The sequence below is a fragment of the Mustela lutreola genome, chromosome 11 (assembly GCF_030435805.1).
Source record: "Mustela lutreola isolate mMusLut2 chromosome 11, mMusLut2.pri, whole genome shotgun sequence".
In the NCBI taxonomy this organism is placed as follows: Eukaryota; Metazoa; Chordata; class Mammalia; order Carnivora; family Mustelidae; genus Mustela; species Mustela lutreola.
In genome coordinates this window covers 68,079,811-68,101,058 of record NC_081300.1, presented here as the reverse complement: position 1 = coordinate 68,101,058, position 21,248 = coordinate 68,079,811, and positions in this window count along the sequence as shown.

Sequence of the window (21,248 nt, the reverse complement as noted above, 5' to 3'; positions counted from 1 at the left end):
CCAGCCTCTAGTTTCAGTGATGCTTTCTACTGTTTTCTCTAATTTCTATCTCATTGATCTCTGCTCTAATCTTGATTATTTTCCTTAATGTGTGCGGAGTTGGCTTAACTTATTGTTGACTCTCCAGTTCTTTAAGGTGTAAAGGCAGCTGGTGTATTCTGGATTTTTCAATTTTTTTTGAGGTAGGCTTGGATGGCTATGTATTTCACCCTTAGGACCACCTTTGCTGTATCCCATAGGTTTTGGACCAAAGTGTCTTCATTCTCATTGGTTTCCATGAATTGTTTAAGTTCTTCTTTGATTTCCTGGTTGATCCAAGCATTCTTAATCAAGGTAGTCTTTAGCTTCGGGTGTTTGAGTACCTTCCAAACTGTTCCTTGTGGTTGAGGTCCAGTTTCATAGCATTGTGATCTGAGAATAAGCAAGGAATAATCTCAATATTTTGGTATCGGTTGAGCCCTGATTTGTGACCCAGTATGTGGTCTATTCTGGAGAAGGTTCCATGTGCACTCAAGAAGAATGAGAATTCTGTTGTTTCAGGGTGGAATGTTCTGTATATATCTATGAGGTCCATCTGGTCCAATATATCATTCAATGCTCTTGTTTCTTTATTGATTTTCTGTTTGGATGATCTGTCTATTACTGAGAGAGGTGTGTTAAGATCTCCTACTATTAGTGTATTTATATCAATATGACTCTTTATCTTGATTACAGTTTTCTTATGTATTTGGCTGCTCCCATATTGGGGGCATAAATATTTACAATTGTTAGATCTTCTTGGTGGATAGTCCCTTTAGTAGTGTCCTTCTGTATCTCTGACTACAGTCTTTAGTTTAAAATCTAACTTATCTGATATGAGCATTGCTACTCCAGCCTTCTTTTGAGGCCCATTGGCATTAAAGATGCTTCTCCAACCCTTCTCTTTCAGTCTGGATGTATCCTTAGGTTTGAAATAGGTCTCTTGTAGACAACATATGGATAGGTCCTGTCGTTTTATCCAATCTGGTACCCTGTGTTGTTTTATGGGCGCCTTTAGGCCATTCACATTGAGAATGATTATTGAGAGATATGTTTTTACTGATATCGTGTTGCCTGTGAAGTCTTTGTTTCTATAGATTGTCTCCATATATTTCTGTTCAATGATATTCTTAGGATTTTTCCTCTTTTACAGCACCTCCCCCTTAATATTTCCTGCAGTGTTGGCTTGGTAGTCGCATGCTATTTTAAACCTTGCTGGTCTTGGAAGCTCTTTATCTTTCCATTCATTTTGAATATCAGTCTTGCTGGATAAAGTATTCTTGTCTGCATGTTCTTCTCATTTAGTGCCCTGAATACGTCTTTCCAGCCCTTTCTGGCTTTCCAGGTTTCTGTGGACAGGTCTGACGTTAATCTGATGTGCTTTCCTCTGTATGTATGTAAGGGATTTCTTTGTCCTAGCTGCTTTCAAGAACTCCTGTCTACAATTATGATTCATCATTCTCACTATCAGGTGTCTTGAGGTCTTTCTAGATTCTATGATCTTGGGGGGAGACCTTTCTGCCTCTAGGACATGAATGCTGGTTCCATTCATGAGATTGGGAAAATTTGCATGGAGAATTTGTTCAACTATATCTTCTAGTCTTCTTTCTTTCTCCTCTCCCTCAGGGATTCCAATAATTCTGATGTTGGAATGTTTCATGGCATCATTTATTTCCCTAATTCTGTTCTCGTGGCTTCTAAGCTGTTTGTTCCAGGTTTCTTCCTGATCCTTTTTCTCTATCTGTTTGTCCTCCAGATCACTAATTCTATCTTCTGCCTCAGCTACTCTAGCTTTTAGAGAATTTAGATTAGATTTGAACTCATTGAGAGCATTGTGAACATCATCCCTGGTAGCTTTCACTTTTGCCCTAATCAATTCCATTTTGTCATCCATGGCTTTCTCCAACCTAGCTATTGCCTGGATAGTTATTAGCTTGAATTCCCTTTCCAACATACTGTCTATGTCCATATCCAATAGCTCTGATGCAGAAGGCCCAGTCTCTGAATTTTTCTTCTGTTGGGCATTCCTCCTCCTAGTCATTTTGGTGAGAGATGGCTGAGCAGATGTGTAGCTGAATGTATCAACCATGGTGCAGGCAAGGTGCACCCTGGAATTCTTCTGAGCAATCAAGAGTCCCCACCCAAAAGAAAGAAAAAGGAAAAATAAAAGAGAGAGAGAGAGGAAAAAAAAAGGTAAAATAAAAGAGAAGGCCCAGCTGAAATGGGCTCCAAGGTAAGATTTATGAAGTATACAAACAGAAACAGACAAACAAAAAGACCGACAAAAGTAGATGACAAGAGAAAAAAATATATATATATAAGAATAAACAAACAAAAAAGAACCTCATCACAAAGAACCCCAAGTATAAGATTTATATACTACCAGGACAAAAACAAATACACAGAACCACTGACAGAAGAAAAAGATTGGAGAGTGGTTATAAATTCCCAGTGTGGGTGAGGAAGGTTATTTTTGTTTTTCCTGGATGTATCTTGATATCTTTGTTAAAGGACTCAACTTTCCTAAGATAAAGGGGGATCAAAAACTGGTTTATTACCCATAGGGATAGCATTAATTGGGGAAAGGGGATTATCTTGAAACTTATCTCTATATGAATATTAAGAAATAATAATAAAATAAAAAAATTAAAAAATAGAAAAGCAAAAGAAAAACAAAGGTATATATATCAAAAAGTTCAGGTTAAAAGGTTATTATGGAATTTGATGTACCAGACATCTCATTGTGATGGTAAATAGGTTAAAAATTTATACATATAAAAAAATAATAAGAACCAGGATAGTGGGAATGAATTAAAAGTGAAAGTTGCATCTATGAAGTAGTGGTGGTTTTCCTCTTGTCTTTTTTTTTTTTTTTTTTTTTTTGGTTGGCTTTTTGGGTGAGGGGCCTGCCATGTGGGTTTTCAGGCAATGATGTTCCTAGAGTTAAGTCCTCCTGCCCCCATCAAGGGGGTGGGCTCTGAGGAAACCGGTTTTTCAGGCTTTTGTTCTCTGGAGGTTTTTTGTTTGTTTGTTCCTTTGTTTTCTCTCCCCTTGGTGACTTTTGATGGTTTTTGGAGGTTTAGAGGAAAGCAAATTATAACCAGACCTCCCTCTCAGAGAGAAGCCTCAGTCTGTTCCCCTCTGGTTGCTCCAGAGCCCATAAATTCCCCCTCTGCTGCTGGCAGAGGACATTCCTAGTCGTGGTCTCTGGGATCACAGGAACTCCCACTTGTACCCAAAACCACAAGAAATACTAGCCTTGGCTGTCTGGGCAGGTCCAGACCACCAGAGAGGTCCCAAGCAGCGATAGCGCACTGAGATTTTCATGCTGGCCAGGGCTGGAAGTGCTCAGACTCTCCAGTCTGAGAGAGCACAGACTGGTGCCTGCACATGTTCCTCTTTCAGGGGAGGGTGTGGGGCACGATTTAGACTCTGGTCACGCAGCGCACGCGTGGACAGTGCAAAAGGCTGTGGTTCTGCTGGCTGGCAAGCCTCCAGCGGCCTCACCCTCATGGGTGCAGCCACCCAGAAGCTCTCAGGGACCAAGACCTGGCTCAGCGCCAATGGTGGTTGTCCTGGCTCGGTGGACTTAAGCCCTGTCCCTAACTGCCCGGTTCCCACAATTTCCCCCTGATCGTTTGCTCTTTTTGAGTGCTTTCAACCAGACTCCATGTTAATGCTGGTCCCCAATCACAGGGCACTCTCGTATTGGGGTATTACTTTCCAATGGGTGGCTTCTGATGGCTCCCTCCCCCTTTTGTTTATCTTCTGATATCAGTCCAATGTTCCCTCTCCACTTTACCTGCCCACTGGCATCTTTTGCCCCCGTAGAGATCCAGAAATGTATAATTCTAATTTCAGGCTGATTTCATGGGTGATCAGAGTTCTTTGGTAGGTAATCAGCTCACTTTAGGGGACAGGTTGAAACAGTGCCTCCTCCTACTTCTCTGCCATCTTGTCTCTCCCATAGATGTCTTTCTATTTATGTAGTTGTTTTTTATTTGTCTTGAGTTTTTATCAATCAGTGGAAGAGATAGGTTTCATTGGGTTTACTTTATCTTCTTTAAAACCAGAAGACTTGGGAATTTTTCTTTGAATTTTCATGAATATTAATAGATGCAGGAATCTTGAAGCACAGCTGAGTCTTTGCAGAATGCCTAGTGATCCTTCTGGAACACTAGAGGATGGGAGACTTATGAAGTGCTGCTATGAGACCATCTTCTACTCACCTTATCTCCCTTGGGAGGCTGTCATGAAACAGTTTTTCATTGCTTACTGGAGTCTGATGAGATATGGGCTTTGCTGTTCTGCATCTCCTCAGAATAGAGCTGCAGAATGTAGAATCACTTAGCTGCAGTCAAGAATTAGCCCCTCAGCAATGGGATATCTCACAACTTACCTTGCAGTCATCTGGTTCTTTTTATTTTGATGTCATCTTTTGGTGTGTGGGACAAGTACCACAGGGAGCTGGCACTTATGCCAACACTTCTTTTTGCTCTTTATGTAAGTAATTATCTGAATCTAAAAGTGGCTCATTGTATCTTTATTGACTAAAGTTGTCAGGCCTTGATCTTTGCTTTGTCTTGTCTTGTTTGTGCTTGACATCAGTTGTTATTACAAATGGCATCAGATGCTTACTAAAACCCATAATTGAAGATTAAAAAATATTTTATTTATTTATTTGACACACAGAGAGAAATAGCAAGGGAGAAAGCACAAGCAGGGGTAGTGGCAGGCAGAAGGAAATGGAGAAGAAGCCTCTCCACTGAGCTAGGAGTCCAACCAATCCCAGGATCCAGGGATCATGACCTGAGCTGAATCAACTGAGCTTAACTAACTGAGCTACCCAGGTGCCCCAAGTTGGACAATTTTTTAAAAAACATTTTTTTTTATTGTGGGAAAATACATATAAAACAAAACTGATCATTTTAACCATTTTTAGTGTGCAATTCAGTGACATTTATTATGCTTTAAATGTTAGGCTGTTATTACCACTATCCATTTCAAGAACTTTTTCAACATCCAACACAGAAAATCTGTACCTATTAAGCAATAACTCCATTCTACTCTCCTTTCATCCTTTGGTAATCTCTACTCAACTTTCATCTCTGAATTTACCTCTTTTAGATGCCTCAATATAAGTGGAATCATACAATATTTGTACATATATATGGCTTATTTTGGTTAGTATAATGCTTTCAAGGTTCACTTTCTTTGAACTTTTAATTTTGACAGAATTTTGGGGTGCCTGGGTGGCTCAGTCTATTAAGTGTCTGCTTTTGGCTCAGGTCATGATCCCAGGGTCCTGGGATTGAGCCCCACATCAGACTCCTTACTCAATATTAGGGACCTGCCTCTCCCTCTCCCTCTGCCCACTGCTACCCCTGCTTGCGCCTCTCTCTCTCTGTCAAATAAATAAATAAATAAAATCTTTAAAAAATAATTTTGACATAATTTTAAACTTAAAAAAGTTGCAAGAATACTAGTCCTTTATCTGATATGTCGTTTGCAAATATCTTCTCCCATTCTGTCAGTTGTCTTTTGATTTTGTTAACTGTTTCCTTTGCTGTGCAAAAGCTTTTGATCTTGATGAAATCCCAGTAGTTCATTTTTTCCCTTGCTTCCCTTGCCTTTTGCGTTGTTCCTAGGAAGATGTTGCTGCGGCAGAGGTCGAAGAGGTTGCTGCCCGTGTTCTCCTCAAGGATTTTGATGGATTCCTTTCGTACATTGAGGTCCTTCATCCATTTTGAGTCTATTTTTGTGTGTGGTGTAAGGAAATGGTCCAATTTCATTTTTCTGCATGTGGCTGTCCAATTTTCCCAGCACCATTTATTTTAAAAAAAAAAAAAAAAAAAAAAAAAAGTTGCAAGAATAGTACAAATAATTCTCACACACCCTTTACCCAAATCTTCCAAATATAACATTTTATCACACTGGCTTTTAATTTTCTCACATTCTCTTTCCTCTCTCTCCATATATATGTATATGAGTGTGTATATACACACACACACAAACACACAAATGATTTTTTTTCTGGCCCATTTGAGAATTAATTGTAGGTATGATACCTCTTTACCCCTAAATACTTCAGTGTGATTTTCTTTTTTTTCTTTTAGAGAGGGAGAAGTGGGGGACGTGCAGAGGGAGAGAAAGAATCTTAAGCAGGCTCCATGCCCAGTGTGGAGCCTGACATGGGGTTTGATCTCACAACCCTGAGATCATGACCTGAGCTGAAATCAAGAGCTGGATGCTTACCCAACTGAGCCACCCAGCTCCCCCTATGGTGTAATTTTCTAAAAGTAAGGACATTATTTTTACAAAACTACCACAAATCAGGGATTAACATTGATGTAATACTACTAATACTACTAATTTATAATTAAATTATAATTTAATTTATAAATATTAAAGTAGTAATACTACTAATTTACAGACATTACTCATATTTTGGCAAGCATCCCAAGTGAAAAGAAAAACCCAGATCATGTGTTGCATTCAGTTGTCACATCTCTTTTTCTTTTCATCTTGAGTAGTTGCTTAGTCTTTGTATTGCATGATATTGCTATTTCTGAAGAGTAAAGACCAATTTTGTTGACCTGAGAGAGTTTTAAAAACTACTCCTGGCCTTCCCTTTACAATTTTCTACTAAATTGGGTAGGGGTGAGACTTGCACACTGGTATGTTAAAACTACAACAGATACAACTGAAATTTCCAGTTGGTTATAATATGGAGTCAGGCTGAGAAAGCCTGGGCTTTGGGACTTTAGAATAAGGGCAGAATCCTGCAGGGTGGGGTCGATTAGGTAAGGTAGGACTTTGACTGGGCCTTGAATGGTGGTTAGTTGGGCCAAAGGCACAGACTAAGATATAAATTCAGATGACAGCTATGCCTCTTACTACCTGTGATTTGGGGGCAATTTACTTCACATTTCTTCATCTGTGAAACCTGGTAATAAAGCTTACCTTATAGGATTATTGCAAAAACTAAACTAACCAATATATTGAAAAATGAGGTTGGGGGAAGATGAACCATAAGAGATTGGACTCTGAGAAACAAACTGAGGGTTTTGGAGTGGAGACGAGGGGAGATGGGTGAGCCTGATGGTGGGTATTAAGGAGGGCACATATTGCATGAAGCACTGGGTGTGGTGCAGAAACAATGAATCTTGGAATACTGAAAAAACAAAATAAAATGAAAAAAAATTAAGAGTGATAAAAAAGTGAAAAAAAAAAAAAAAGACTAGCCTAGTGCCTAACACACAATTAGTAGCTGCCATAATATTAGCATGGTAGGGTTAGTATTTTCTTTCATTATTGGATGGAAGAGCATCTGAGGAGGAGTAAAGCTGTTGAGGAAGGAACAGTGAGTTATATAAGGAACATTTCTCCAGTAAGATGAGGGCTGTATATAGTTGACTCATCCTTGGTTTCCCCCAGCTGAACGATATGCAAAGTGTGTTCAGGACAGGCTGGTGAGAATCAACAATGGGGTAGTTAAGGGAAGAGTGCTCTACCAGAGGAGTAGTGTCTAAAATTATTGGAAATGGGCTTCATGAGTAGTAATCAGCTGGTGTTGTGAGAAGTTGTAGGAGGAGCATGGGGACCCTTTTTTAGGAGTGAGGGCACAGCAAAATGTACCAGACTCTGAGAATTCTTTTGATGTGTTTCTCTTTTAAATACATACTGGGAGACTATGAGAAAGTTTATTTAAATACAAACCCACAAGATTATATGGTGGCCAAGAGTTTCTTTTTCAATTCATGACTTTTCACAAGACTATGGGACGTGACTCTTCAGCATCTGGCTTGGCTGCCTCCTCCTGACTGGATATGGTTTAAGACAGGTCTGTTAGCTGCTCATGGCTTCCCTGCCCCAGGAGGGTGAATAGTGGGTCCCAAGGATATTCACATTTGAATCCCCAGAACCTGTAAATGTTACTTTATATGTGATTTTGCAGATGTAATTAAGGATTGAGTTGGGGAGATTGTCCTGGGTTATCCCAATGAGCCCAGTGTCATCACAGGTCTTCTCATAAGAGAGAGACAGAGGGAGACTTGACACAGAAGACAGCAATGTGGTCACTGCAGCAAGATGGTCAAAGCTTTTGGCTTTGAAGACGGGAAAAGGCACAATGAACTGCAAGTAGTGAAGTTCTAGAAGCCAGAAAAGGCAAACAAATTCCTCTGGAGAAATTGAAGTCCTGCTGATAGCTCGATTTCATCCCAGTGAAACTGATTTTAGACTTCTGACCTTAGGGTCAAAATTGTAAGAGAATAGATGTGTATGTTTTCATTTTCAAATACAACTAATAAAAGAAAAATTTTTATTAAAAAGTGCTGAGTAACAAAATCAGGGTACAAAATTAAATGTACATAATTTGCTCCCCAAATTATAATTATATATGCCTCTGTGTGTGTGTGTGTGTGTGTGTGTATGCATACAAGTTGGGGGGAAGTTATATGTGCATACAATAACATAAATAAAACCTGTAAGGAAAATAGTAGAGTTTAACTTTGGATGTCAGATGATTTAAAAATACTTTTCAATAATCATATTCCATACCCTATGGAAATACTCAGCCACAGTTTGACAGTTGACATAGACTAAGCAGAGATGAGATCCACAGAATGAGGGATTTTTTTTTTTTTAAAGAACAAGGGCGTCTTGATATCATTTGGCTTTCTGGATCCAGTCATGCATAAATCTAGCTCCCTTATTGCTCCTCCCATGATTTTGTTCAATATACAAATATGTTGTTTACACTTTGTTTTTTGCCTGTTTTGTTTTGCTTATATAGATTTAAACTGGGTTTTATCTCTTGAATCTAATCTCTGTGTTGTTTTAGATTACCAGGTTTGTGGTAATTTGTTATAGCAGTTATAGGAAACTAATACATGTGCCCACTGCCATCTTCATGCTTCTTCCTTCTTGGAGCAGCTGATAGTCAAGATGCCACTTTTGCATTTGTCAATCATAACATTGACTGTGGTTGAGATCTGGCCTATTACTTCTTCTCTAGGGCCACGTGCAATACTGAACCGGTTAATAAATGGAAAAGAATGAACCAGATATTTTGGGTTATATGATGCAAATAATTCAGATGGATTCAATGACTTTTTTTTCCCTAAGTAGCTAATTTAATGGGTTAAACTATAGTTAAGAATACTCTATTATAACTTGAGAGTTGCTTAGAAAATAGATCTTAAATCTACTTTTGTTCTCAGCATGGTACAAAATGGTAATTATGTGAGGTGATGGAGGTGTTAACTAACTTTATTATGTATGCCTCTGTGTGTGTGTGTGTGTGTGTATGCATACAAGTTGGGGGGAAGTTATACGTACATACAATAACATAAATAAAAACATATTTATTATGGTTATCATTTTGCAATATATACATGTATCAAATCACCACATTGTACACCTTAAACTTATACAATGTTATATGTCAGTCATATCTCAATAAAACTGGAAAAATACTGAATCAACAAACTTGACTAGTATTATATTAATCAGGACTTTCCCCTTCAAAATGATTGTTTTAAAATGTAATTTATTTGTTTCTCATCAGATTAATCAAATTTATACTCACTGATGTTGCTTATTTTTTTTTTTTAAGATTTTATTCATTTATTTGACTCAGAGAGAGAGATTACAAGTAGGCGGATAGGCAGGCAGAGAGAGAGAGAGAGAGAGAGAGAGAGGAGGAAGCAGGCCCCCCGCTGAGCAGAGAGCCCGATGTGTGGCTTGATACCAGGACCCTGGGATCAGGACCTGAGCCGAAGGCAGAGGCTTTAACTCACTAAGCCACCCAGGTGCCCCTGATGTTGCTTATTTTTACCTTGAATTCAATGATTGCTCCTGTTCCGCTCCAGTGCTCTGTGAATAGACTCTGAGACCATGTAGCTCCCTGAAATATCTGGGCTCCTCACCTTAGCTGTGAAAAGGAAAATTTCCTTTTCAAAAGGTGTGACAGTGCTCATAAGGTGATCAGTGTTTTTTCTTCAGAGACAGGTTTGACCTGTAGAGGGTGGTGCCAGCCTCTTAGGCCAAATTCTTCCTGAATCGAGCAGGTGAAAACATGCTCCTGCCTGACTCAGCTGGAGGAACGGAGGAGTGCTATCCCAAAGCCTGATGTTCCTTTCCAAATAAAGCATCATGGAACTGGGGGTACCCTCATGAATCATCTGAGCACAATGAGCTCAGGGCAGAAGTGAGACTTTCCAAGTTTATATGCCATGATTAAGAGAGAATCCCAGCTCTGCTCTTGACCCAGGCTGTCTCTTATATGGTAAATACTTATTGAGCACCAGTTGTGTGCTCCAACTTGTCTCTATGCTCCTAGTCACAGCTGTACCTTCTTTCCCTCTAGCCCAGTTAGCTCCCGTCCCCTGGGTCATTATCACTGATCTTTTGTGACACTGCTTATATCACTCTTCTGGGGAGATTTTTCTAACTCCCTGGCTTCCAGGACACAGCCTTCATTCAGTGCCCTATCAGAAAGCTCTAGAGCACTGTGTGGGTGTCTTTTTCATAGCTCTGACTTATCAAACCTGCTGAAGGGTGAAATGGGGGCCAATATCAAGGTGATGGCATGGGAGCGGAAGCCTTGAGTTCTGGTTCCAGGTAAACCAGGAGACCTCATTGGGCCTCAGTGTCCCAGTGGAGATAGTTATGTCCTCTCTAGTGAACTTTCCAGGGATCACATTCAAGCTATGTAATTTCCATGTCTTCAAGGAGCTTAGCGAGTTGTAACCAAGGAAAGCAGATTTATAAATGTAGACCAGTTGGCTTTCTGGGTGCAGTGAGCTGGTTTTCCCAAGACTTTAACTCTGGGCTCCTCAGTGAGGTAACTGAAGATCCATGATGGCTTTGTTACACATGTATAATCAGGGAGCTGTGATAATGGGTATTCAATACTCTGCTCCAATTACACATTTTTGCAGTGGGGTATGTTGGCATGACTTAGATTATCACATAAATTGTGTACCCTCTGAGAGGGGAGTGTGTGGTAAAAGAACCAGACTCATTATGTGATAAGGCTTAAGTTATGAGCCTTGCTAAAGGTCACAGGGAAGGAGCCAAGTGTTCTGAGCTGAGCAGAGCTCCCTGGAATCTCCTCTCCAACCCTCCACCCACAGGCCACCAAGACTTTGGACCCACATCAGAATCTGAGTCTGGTGCAGCTGGAAATGTGGGAAAAGGTGTGGTAGCAAGATGTTGGGATCTCTGAGAGGATGAAGGAGGCCAGTGAATCAAGGAGGTAGGGAGATGCTGGTGGAGCTGTGTTGCTGAGAATTTGATGGTTTCACAGAGGACCAGTAGGTCAGAGAGGGGAAGAGATTTGTTGGAGTGACATGGTGAGTGAGGAGTGGAGCAGGCACTGGAAGCCAACATTCTGAGTTCTTGCCCAGGGCTATTTTTTTCCCCCTTCCCCTGGATACCTTCTCTGGGCACATTTTTAATTTCCTACTCCCTACCCCCTTTAATTAGATATAGTTGACAAAAACATTTGTATATATTTAAAGTGTGCATTGCAATGATTTGATATTATGGGCACATATTTTTAATGTGTGTTTAAGAGAAATGGGTTCAAATTCTAGTTCTGTCTTTTATGAGTTTCTTAATCTTTCCAAATCTCAGTGTTCTTATCTACATATTGGGGATAATATTGTCTATCACATGGGGTGTTGTAAGAATTAAAGGGGGGTAATGTTTATAAAGCACTTGTTACAGTGGTCAATAAACGATAGCAAGCCATTGCTTAATGATAATTCTTTTGTTGTTATTCTAACAATGGTCTCCAGAGAATCATCCCCTGGACCTAAAGGAGTGAAGGTTTGATTCAAGGCCTTGAACTTCATCCTCTCTCTGGCTCTGCTCTCCTGCCCTGTATACTTTATCTCCTTTCTCTTACAGATTAGGACTTGTCCTGGTTGTGGCCATCCCCTAACACACACACACAAATGATGCCAGAAATCTGGAGGGCTCCAGGCCTTCTCAGGTCATATAAACATTTTTGAGGTGGTTTCCATAGATGGTTTCTTGTACTTTCTGAGTCCTGCACTCTGGCCTTGAGTGGGGGCTGCAAAGTGATTTTGGTGATATTCGTGCTACCTCTTCCTTCCAACTTTTAGGGCAATTGACTTCCTCATTTACCACCCCTTTTAAAAGAGAGATTTCTTCCAAATGTTGAGGATCCCTTGTTCTCCCAGCCCTTCTATGGGTGTCACAGTCATATCCTTTCCCTTTTTTTTAAAATTAATTTTTTATTTTTTATAAACATATATTTTTATCCCCAGGGGTACAGGTCTGTGAATCACCAGGTTTACACACTTCACAGCACTCACCAAAGCACATACCCTCCCCAATGTCCATAACCCCACCCCCCTTCTCCCAAACCCCCTCCCCCCAGCAACCCTCAGTTTGTTTTGTGAGATTAAGAGTCACTTATGGTTTGTCTCCCTCCCAATCCCATCTTGTTTCATTGATTCTTCTCCTACCCACTTAAGCCCCCATGTTGCATCACCACTTCTTCATATCAGGGAGATCATATGATAGTTGTCTTTCCCTTTTTGAAGAGAACTGTGCCTGTTCTTAACGGTTCCACACACTCCACCTTCCTTTGAGACTCCCCTGAAGATGGAGAGTTGCTTGCATTTGACTCACGTGGAAACTGAATCTCAGAGAGTTGAAACACTAGCCCAAGGTTAAAAAGCAAGTTAGAAGCAGACTCAGGACTTGAATTCAGGAATCTTCATTCTTATTCCAAAGTTCTTGCCTTGTGTTAAAGTCCTGGAAGAATTCCTGCTACTGGATTAAGGGGCATCCAAGGCCTTTAATAACATAGTCTGGAGTCTGTCTCTCAAATCTTTATTCTCGTTCTCTTCCTGTTCACCTCTCAGGGGGCTTGCATTTGCACTCTTTTTTTAAATTAACATATAATACATTATTTGTTTCAGGGGTACAGGTCTGTGATTCATCAGTCTTGCACAATTCACAGCACTCACCATAGCATGCACTCTCCCCAATCTCCATCACCCAGCCAACTCATCCCTCTGACCCTCTTGCCCTCCAGCAACCCTCAGTTTGCTTCCTGAGATTAAGAGTCTCTTATGGTTTGTCTCCCTCTCTGGTTTAATCTTATTTCATTTCCCCCTCTCTTCCCTATGGTCGGTCCTCTGTCTTGTTTCTCAAATTCCTAATATCAGTGAGATTATATGATATTTGTCTTTCTCTGATTGACTTATTTTGCTAAGCATAATACCCTCTAGTTCCATCTGCATTGTTGTAAATGGCAAGATTTCATTTTTTAAAAAAATTTTATTTCTTTTTAGCGTAACAGTATTCATTGTTTTTGCACCACACCCTGCTCCATGCAATCCATGCCCTCTCTAATACCCACCACCTGGTTCCCCCAACCTCCCACCCCCTGTCCCTTCAAAATCCTCAGATTGTTTTTCAGAGTCCATAGTCTCTCATGGTTCACCTCCCCTTACAATTTCCCTCAACTCCCTCTCCTCTCCATCTCCCCTTGTTCTCCATGCTATTTGTTGTGCTCCACAAATAAGTGAAACCATATGATAATTGACTCTCTCTGCTTGACTTATTTCACTCAGCATAATCTCTTCCATTCCCGTCCATGTTGCTACAAAAGTTGGGTGTTCATCCTTTCTGATGGAGATATAATACTCCATAGTGTATATGGACCACATCTTCCTTATCCATTCGTCCATTGAAGGGCATCTTGGTTCTTTCCACAGTTTGGCGACCATGGCCATTTCTGCTATAAACATTGGGGTACAGATGGCCCTTCTTTTCACTACAAGATTCCATTTTTGATGGCTGCATAGTATTCCTGTGTGTGTGTGTGTGTGTGTGTGTGTGTGTATGTATTACATTCATCTGTTGATGAAATCTAGGCTCTTTCCCTAGTTTGGCTATTGTGGACATTGTGGCTATGAACATTTGGGTGCACGTGACCCTTTGGAACACTACATTTGTATCTTTAGGGTAAATACCCAGTAGTGCAATTGCTGGTCATAGGGTAGCTCTATTTTTAACTTTTTGAGGATCCTCCATACTATTTTCTAGAATGGTTGCACCAGCTTGCGTTCTCACCAAAAATGTAGGAGGGTTCCCCTTTCTCTGCATCCTCGCCAACACCTATCATTTCCTGACTGGTTAATTTTAGCCATTCTGACTAGTGTGAGGTGGTATCTCACTGTGGTTTTGATTTGTATTTCTCTGATTGCATTTGCTCTCTTACCTGGAAGGGCCTTCCCCCAGACATCACATGGCTCAATCCCTCATTCCTTCCATACCATTCATAAGGGGTCCCGCTTGATCACCACCCCGTTTTCTGACCATCTTTATCTCTGTATTCTGCTTTATTTTCCTTTCTAGGACCTATCATTGCCTAATATATTATATGCACTATTTGCTTATTTTTTTCAAAATTTATCTTCTACAACTAGAACATGATATGAATAAAGACCATATCTTCTTCACTGTGGTTCCTCTAATGCCTAGAGCAGTGTGTGTGGCACAGAGAAATTATCCAATAGCAGTTTATTCAATTATATAAACAGATACAGTAAGTTTCCATCCAAACTGGACTATTCATGTTTCCTGGCTTTTGTCCATGCAGTGCCTTACCTGTCATACATGATGAGCTTTATACATAAATTAGCTATTTTTAATTAGATAGATTTCTTTCTTTCTTTCTTTTTTAAAAATTGAGGTATAATTGGTATACAACATAATGTTAGTTTCAGGTGTACAATGTTCATGATTTTACATATATGTATATTGCAAAATGATCATCACAATAAGTCTAGTTAACATGTATGACCACATATAGTTACAGCTTTTTTCCCTTGTGATGAGAACTTTAAAAAAATACTCTCATACTCTCTTAGCAACTTTCAAATATGTAATACAGCATTATTAACTATAGTCCCAATAATGTTTATTATATCCCCAGGACTTATGTATTTTAAAACCGAATTTTGTACCTTTTGACAACCTTTACCCATTTTGTCCACCCCCAAAGCTCCTGCCTTTGGCAACCACCAGTCTGTTCTCTGTGTCTATAAATTTTTCTTTTTGGATTTCATGTACAAGTGAGATCATATGGTATTTTTCTTTCTCTGTCTGACTTCTAAATGGGTATTTTTATGTTGCCTTCTCTGTAAAGCCTTTCTTGGTTCTCCCAAAATACTAATAAATCTGTGTTAAACTCAGAATAAAAAATCAGTCCCTGGGATTATCTTCTGCCTACACCTGTGTTTATATAGGTGTACACTTAGGTACACCTTCCTCTATATAAGGCGTTATAAAAATCACAGCCTTGGTCTCATGAGCCCAAATGTCAGGTTACTTTTTTTATTGATTGCATCAGAACAAATCTTGTGAACAGAATCACTTCTTGTCTTACAGATAGCCCGTTTGACATCCAGCAGTATAAGGACAGATTAGATGCAAGTCTTGTCTATATTCATTTGTTTTTTTTTCTAATTATGCCTGTAATACATAATTTTATTAGGAAAAAAAAAGGCCATATAGACAAGCCAAAAGAAAAATAAAAGTTATTCTTAAGCCCATATCCTATAAGTTGTCACTGTTAACATTTGGTCCTTTCAGACTTTAAAATATGTATTAAATGCAATACACCTACATGTTAAACATATTCATATTTATATTATCTACTTATAAATAAGCATCGCATGTGGACAAAATGAGATTGCACTATGAATAACATTTTGTAGATCTAAACATCCCTTTTATGACCACAAATTATTTTAGCATATTGATATATTTATATTTATTTAATAAACACCTTGGTTTTGGATGTTTAGGCCATTTTAAGTTATCATTGTAGATAATACTGAGATGAATGTCTTTCACACTTGTCTGATAACTTTTTTAAGGATGAATTCCTAAGACAGGATCTGTTAGTCAAAGGGCTTGATTATTTTTAAGATTTTTTAAAAAAGATTTTATTTATTTATTTGACAGAGAGAAATCACAAGTAGATGGAGAGGTAGGCAGAGAGAGAGAGAGAGGGAAGCAGGCTCTCCGCTGAGCAGAGAGCCCGATGCGAGACTCGATCCCAGGACTCTGAGATCATGACCTGAGCCGAAGGCAGCGGCTTAACCCACTGAGCCACCCAGGCGCCCCTATTTTTAAGATTTTTAAGAGATTTTATTTATTTATTACAGAGAGAGCACAAGCAAAAGCAGGGGAGGCAGAGGGGCAGAGGCAGAGGGAGAAGCAGGCTCTCCACTGAGCAGGGAGCCCCAACATGGGGATTGATCCCAGAACCCTGGGGTCATGATCTGAGGGAATGCAGACACTTAACCAACTGGGCCACCCAGGTGCCCCTATTTTTAAGATTTTTATATGTGAACCTAAGCTGTTCTGTGGATGACACTTCCCACCACAGAGTGTGAAATTGTGGGTTCTTGCATATTCTTACCCATAGTGGGATTTAGAATTTTCTTTTTGCAGGAATTTTTCTTTTTTTATTGTGGTAGAGTATACATGATGTAAAATTTACCATTTTAACCATTTTAAGTTCAGTGGCATTAAGTACGTTCACACTGTTGAGCAACCATGACTACAAACCATCTTCAGAACTTTTCCATCATCCCAAACTGAAATTTTGTATCCTTGAACCTAGCTCTCTATTTCCCCTCCTCCTAGCTCCTGGAAACCTCAATTCTACTTTCAATTTCTATGAATTTGCCTATTCTAGGTACCCCATTTAAGTGGAATAATACAATGTTTTTACTTGGTAGTTTTCCAGACCAGCAAGGAAGGCCCATGTTCCTCTCCCTCCCACTTTTATTGTGGCAAAATAGACATAACTCAAAATTTACAATCGTAACAATTTTAAAGTGCAAAATTCAATGGTTTTAACTACATTCATACTTTCTGCAACCATCACCACTCATCAACATAGGAATTTTGGGGAGACACATTCAGATCATGGCATATGCTTCGATTTCTCTTGAACAAATATTTAAAAGTGTAATTATATTTGCTTTTGTTTCCTTTGCCTTTGGAGACATATCTTGAAAGAAGTTGCTGTGGCCGATGTCAAAGATGTTACTGCCTATCTTCTCCTCTAGGATTCTGATGGATTCCTGCCTCACATTGAGGTCTTTTGTCCATTTCAAGTTTATCTTTGTGTACAGTGTAAGTGAAGGTCGAGTTTTATTCTTCCACACATAGCTGTCCAATTTTCCCAGCACCATTTATTGAAGAGACTGTCTTTTTTCCACTGTGTATTTTTTCCTGCGTTGAAGATTATTTGACCATAGAGTTGAGTGTCCATATCTGGGCTCTCTACTCTGTTCCACTGGTCTATGTGTCTGTTTTTATGCCAGTACCATGCTGTCTTGGTGATCACAGCTTTATAGTAAAGCTTGAAATCAGGCAACGTGATGCCCCCAGTTTTGTGTTTCTTTTTCAACATATCCTTAGCAATTCAGGGTCTCTTTTGATTCCATACAAATTTTAGGATTGTTTGCTCCAGCTCATTGAAAAAAAACTGGAATTTTGATTGGAATGGCATTGAAAACATAGATTGCTCTAGGCAGTATAGATATTTTAACAATATTTATTCTTCCTATCCATGAGCATGGAATGATCTTCCATCTTTTTGTGGCTTCTTCAATTTCTTTCACGAGTGTTCCTCAAGTACAGATCCTTTCCCTCTTTGGTTAGGTTGATTCCCAGGTATCTTATGGTTCTTGGTGCTATAGTAAATGGAATCGATTCTCTAATTTCCCTTTCTGTATTTTCATTGTTAGCGTATAAGAAAGAAACTGATTTCTGTACATTGATTTTGTTTCCTATCACATTACTGAATTTCTATATGAGTTCTAGTAGTTTTGGGGTGGGTCTTTTGGGTTTTCCTTATAAAGTGGATAAAGAAGATGTGGTGCATATATACTATGGAGTATTATGCCTCCACCATAAAGGATGAATATCCAACTTTTGTATCAACATGGACGGGACTGGAAGAGATTATGCTGAGTGAAATAAGTTACACAGAAAAACTCAATTATCATATGGCTTCACTTATTTGTGGAGCATAAGGAATAACATGGAGGGTATAAGGCGATGGAGAGGAGAAGGGAGTTGGGGGGAATTGGTGAGGTAGACAAATCATGAGACTGTTGACTCTGAGGAACTAACTGAGGGTTTTGGAGGGGAGAGTGTGGGAGGTTGGGTGAGCCTAATGGTGGGTATTGTGGAGGGCACATATTGCATAGAACACTGGGTGTGGTGCATAAACAATGAATTCTGGAACACTGAAAAGAAGGAGAAGATATTTGCAAATGACAGTACAGACAAAAGGTTGATATCCAGGATCTATAATGAACTCCTCAAACTCAACACACACAAAACAGACAATCACATCAAAAAATGGGCAGAAGATATGAACAGACACTTCTCCAATGAAGACATACAAATGGCTATCAGACACATGAAAAAATGTTCATCATCACTAGCCATCAGGGAGATTCAAATTAAAACTACATTGAGATATCACCTTATACCAGTTAGAATGGCCAAAATTAGCAAGACAGGAAACAATATGTGTTGGAGAGGATGTGGAGAAAGGGGAACCCTCTTACACTGTTGGTGGGAATGCAAGTTGGTGCAGCCTCTTTGGAGAACAGTGTGGAGATTCCTCAAGAAATTAAAACTAGAAATTCCCTATAACCCTTCAATTGCACTACTGGGTATTTACCCCAAAGATACAGATGTAGTGAAAAGAAGGGCCATCTGTACCCCAATGTTTATAGCAGCAATGGCCACGGTTGCCAAACTGTGGAAGGAACCAAGATGCCCTTCAATGGACGAATGGATAAGGAAGATGTGGTCCATATACACTATGGAGTATTATGCCTCCATCAGAAAGGATGAATACCCAACTTTTGTATCAACATGGATGGGACTGGAAGAGATTATGCTGAGTGAAATAAGTCAAGCAGAGAGAGTCAATTATCATATGGATTCACTTATTTGTAGCATAACAAATAGCATGGAGGACATTGGGAGATAGAGAGGAGAAGGGAGTTGAGGGAAATTGGAAGGGGAGGTGAACCATGAGAGACTATGGACTCTGAAAAACAGTCTGAGGGTTTTGAAGGGGCGGGAGGTGGGAGGTCGGGGTACCAGGTGGTGGCTATGATAGAGGGCACGGATTGCATGGAGCACTGGGTGTGGTGCAAAAATAATGAATACTGTTATGCTGAAAATAAAAAATAAATTAAAAAAAAGAAATTAAAAAAATAAAAATTAAAAAAATAAAAGTGTAATTATAAGTCATAGGATAGGTATAGTTTTAACTTTATCAGAAATTATAAATTTTTTTGAACAAAGTTTTTGGAGAAGACAGAGCACTGGATTAGGAATTCAGAAACCATGCTATAGATTTGGACAAGTAGCTCTTCCTCTTTGGGTCTCAATTTCCACTACAGAATGAGAGGGTCAGTTGAATGCTTTTCAACCAAAAGAGTCTATTATTCTTAGAGGTTGTAGAAATGGAGAACCTGACATATGCCCAATTCAGGCATTACAAAACTGGTTCTTAAGGCTACTCACTAGCAGCATCCTATGGTCAAGAAAGTACAAACAGTCCTCCCATATCAGGGCTATGTAGGTATAATCATGTTGTATTCAAAGAAGCCTTTGACCCAAAGAGCTCACAACTCTTTCACATGGACTGTGACTTTGGTGAATACTGAAGGAAATCCTCCCAGCCCAGGTGCTTTCCCAAGGAGTGGAAGTGGGAAAAAAGTGGGTAGTGACTCAAAGAGAGTCAAAATAAGACTTTGAAACCAAGACCTGGAATGACTATTGCTGGCTGGAAGGCAGAGCAAATGGGCTTTACAGTGGCCCTCCATTAAAAATGAAGTCCTATGTTTGGGTCCATGGCAGAAGCCCATATAACAAATCCTGTCTTTTCCACTCTGCCCAAGCACAACCCCTAAACCAAATCCCTCCCCTAATATCAGTGACAGTTTTATCAAGGACCAATTCCTTGTCCTGCCTTCCTCTCAGAGCTGAATCTGGAAGGTCAACCAACAGGCACTCCTCCAATTACGGAATCAGCCAAAGACAGAGATTTTAGGATTTTGTATTTTGAATCATCACGGAAGTGTAGAAAATAAAAAATTAATGGTTCTTTGTCTCAGATTTATATTTTGTGCTTTGGGGTTGACATTTGTGTATATGCCTATATAGGTATATATGTATTTCTGTACGTACAGTTTCACTCTTAAACATGTTATATAATAATTTAATCAAAACCAACGACATCTTTGTCATCCAGGGTAGTGAAAATGACACTTTTTTTGCTTCCTGGTAGGATTTCCCAAACTTGGAAAAAACCCATTGAGGAGTTTGCCCAAGACTTTTAGAAAATCCAAGAGATCAGGGACACTTGACTGTGGGTTAGGTTTTCCCCTCTTGTTCAGACAGAAGATCATTTTTTAACTGGGTCTCTGCTTTATTGTTTTTCTTTAGTATTTTTCATGTCTCAGCAGGAGCAGATGAATCATTGTTTGGAATGGTGTGTGTGTGTGTGTGTGTGTGTGTGTGTGTGTGTGTCTGTGCGCGCGCGCGCGCATGCGTGTGAACAGTAATTATTTATAATCACTCATAAATAATTGTATGAGTATAGGATGAAGATAGTATTAAATAGCATTGAGAGATCTTTTCTTTGGCTGGCAATGACTATTAGCAAGTTTTCTATGGGGCGCCTGGGTGGCTCAGTGGGTTAAGCCACTGCCTTCGGCTCAGGTCATGATCTCAGGGTCCTGGGATCAAGTCCTGCATCAGGCTCTCTGCTCAGCAGGAAGCCTGCTTCCCCCCCCCCTCTCTCTGCCTACTTGTGATCTCTCTCTGTCAAATAAATAAACAAAATCTTAAAAAAAAGTTTTCTAATGTGTAGGAAAGGAAAGCTCTTTCTGAGAAGCCAGTTTTGTGGTTATCTCCACACTCGTAAATATTGTGTAATCAAGTCCATTCCCCTTGCTTTATTTAAGCCCAGGGGAGATAATGAAACCAAACAGGAGCCAATAGACCTGGGTTTCAGCCCTGACTCTTCCACCAACAAATTGTTTGACCTTGACCAGGGTCCATCCATTCTCTGGTCTTAGTGCCTCACTGGTAAACTGTAAGGCCTTTCCCCATTAGATTGTATATCT